This window comes from Maylandia zebra, linkage group LG3 (genome assembly GCF_041146795.1).
Source record: "Maylandia zebra isolate NMK-2024a linkage group LG3, Mzebra_GT3a, whole genome shotgun sequence".
NCBI classification, from domain to species: domain Eukaryota; kingdom Metazoa; phylum Chordata; class Actinopteri; order Cichliformes; family Cichlidae; genus Maylandia; species Maylandia zebra.
In genome coordinates this window covers 32,715,181-32,717,680 of record NC_135169.1, presented here as the reverse complement: position 1 = coordinate 32,717,680, position 2,500 = coordinate 32,715,181, and the positions used below count along the sequence as shown (strand labels likewise).

General features: G+C 50.9%; 4 non-coding genes across 4 annotated transcripts; all 4 read left to right on the top strand.

Moving 5' to 3' along the window:
- The first annotated feature begins 88 nt into the window (after positions 1-88).
- trnak-cuu (transfer RNA lysine (anticodon CUU)) lies at positions 89-162 on the top strand. Its single transcript has one exon. It is a non-coding gene; the product is annotated as a tRNA-Lys (tRNA).
- A 429-nt stretch (positions 163-591) lies between these two features.
- trnan-guu (transfer RNA asparagine (anticodon GUU)) lies at positions 592-665 on the top strand. The gene has a single exon. It is a non-coding gene; the product is annotated as a tRNA-Asn (tRNA).
- A 1,148-nt stretch (positions 666-1,813) lies between these two features.
- Positions 1,814-1,887, top strand: trnan-guu (transfer RNA asparagine (anticodon GUU)). The gene has a single exon. It is a non-coding gene; the product is annotated as a tRNA-Asn (tRNA).
- A 538-nt stretch (positions 1,888-2,425) lies between these two features.
- Positions 2,426-2,499, top strand: trnan-guu (transfer RNA asparagine (anticodon GUU)). The gene has a single exon. It is a non-coding gene; the product is annotated as a tRNA-Asn (tRNA).
- The last annotated feature ends 1 nt before the right edge of the window (position 2,500 follows it).

Below are 2,500 nucleotides of genomic sequence, written 5' to 3'. Positions count from 1 at the left end.
GCTTTTGGCTGTTAACAACCAAAAAAGACCGGAACACCCTCCCCCAGTCCCACGTCCAGTCTCGACACCTGTGGGTTGCGCGTTGTCAGTCTCTGTGGCGCAATCGGTTAGCGCGTTCGGCTCTTAACCGAAAGGTTGGTGGTTCAAGCCCACCCAGGGACGATATCACTGTTATTGCCAGGTAATTCAGAATGCTGCACAAAAGTGCAGTGCAACTCTTATGTTGGTTATACCATGTTATAATCAACCATGTTTTAACAAACCATGGTATATCCAGGACGGTCGTTTGAAGAACGCAGTCAACTGTTTTATCAAGGCTGATATGCATCTTTGGGGTGCTGTTGTTCGTCCGCAACTGCATACTTACTGCCAAGTATGTGTGACTTACAAGTCACATATTTTAAACAATCAAGGCGGTATGGAGAGGAAGTACCAGAGCACCTCCATCTAGCCACCCGGTCCTCTCTCGACGCCCCTGCTTGGCTTCACTCAGTCTCAGTTGCACAATCGTATACCCCACAACCAAAAAGACCGGAACACCCTCCCCCAGTCCCCCGTCCAGTCTCGACACCTGTGGGTTGCGCGTTGTCAGTCTCTGTGGCGCAATCGGTTAGCGCGTTCGGCTGTTAACCGAAAGGTTGGTGGTTCAAGCCCACCCAGGGACGATATCACTGTTATTGCCAGGTAATTCAGAACGCTGCACAAACGTGCAGTGCAACTCTTATGTTGGTTATACCATGTTATAATCAACCATGTTTTAACCAACCATGGTATATCCAGGACGGTCGTTTGATGAACGCAGTCAACTGTTTTATCAAGGCTGATATTCTTTGGGGTGCTGTTGTTCGTCCGCAACTGCATACTTGCTGCCAAGTATGTGTGACCTACAAGTCACATATTTTAAACAATCAAGGCGGTATGGAGAGGAAGTACCAGAGCACCTCCATCTAGCCACCCGGTCCTCTCTCGACGCCCCTGCTTGGCTTCACTCAGTCTCTGTTGCACAATCGTATACCCCACAACCAAAAAGACCGGAACACCCTCCCCCAGTCCCCCGTCCAGTCTCGACACCTGTGGGTTGCGGGTTGTCAGTCTCTGTGGCGCAATCGGTTAGAGCTTTTGGCTGTTAACAACCAAAAAAGACCGGAACACCCTCCCCCAGTCCCCCGTCCAGTCTCGACACCTGTGGGTTGGGCGTTGTCAGTCTCTGTGGCACAATCGGTTAGCGCGTTCGGCTGTTAACCGAAAGGTTGGTGGTTCAAGCCCACCCGGGGACGATATCACTGTTATTGCCAGGTGCTGCACAAACGTGCAGTGCAACTGTTATGACAGTTATGTTGGTTATACCATGTTATAATAAACCATGTTATAACCATGTTATAACCAGGACGGTCGTTTGATGAACGCAAACAACTGTTTTATCAAGGGTGATATCCATCTTTGGGGTGCTGTTGTTCGTCCGCAACTGCATACTTGCTGCCAAGTATGTGTGACCTACAAGTCACATATTTTAAACAATCAAGGCGGTATGGAGAGGAAGTACCAGAGCACCTCCATCTAGCCACCCGGTCCTCTCTCGACGCCCCTGCTTGGCTTCACTCAGTCTCAGTTGCACAATCGTATACCCCACAACCAAAGAGACCGGAACACCCTCCCCCAGTCCCCCGTCCAGTCTTGACACCTGTGGGTTGCGGGTTGTCAGTCTCTGTGGCGCAATCGGTTAGAGCTTTTGGCTGTTAACAACCAAAAAAGACCGGAACACCCTCCCCCAGTCCCCCGTCCAGTCTCGACACCTGTGGGTTGCGCGTTGTCAGTCTCTGTGGCGCAATCGGTTAGCGCGTTCGGCTGTTAACCGAAAGGTTGGTGGTTCAAGCCCACCCAGGGACGATATCACTGTTATTGCCAGGTAATTCAGAATGCTGCATAAACGTGCAGTGCAACTCTTATGTTGGTTATACCATGTTATAATCAACCATGTTTTAACCAACCATGGTATATCCAGGACGGTCGTTTGATGAACGCAGTCAACTGTTTTATCAAGGCTGATATTCTTTGGGGTGCTGTTGTTCGTCCGCAACTGCATACTTGCTGCCAAGTATGTGTGACCTACAAGTCACATATTTTAAACAATCAAGGCGGTATGGAGAGGAAGTACCAGAGCACCTCCATCTAGCCACCCGGTCCTCTCTCGACGCCCCTGCTTGGCTTCACTCAGTCTCAGTTGCACAATCGTATACCCCACAACCAAAGAGACCGGAACACCCTCCCCCAGTCCCCCGTCCAGTCTCGACACCTGTGGGTTGCGGGTTGTCAGTCTCTGTGGCGCAATCGGTTAGAGCTTTTGGCTGTTAACAACCAAAAAAGACCGGAACACCCTCCCCCAGTCCCCCGTAGAGTTTCGACACCTGTGGGTTGCGCGTTGTCAGTCTCTGTGGCGCAATCGGTTAGCGCGTTCGGCTGTTAACCGAAAGGTTGGTGGTTCAAGCCCACCCAGGGACGA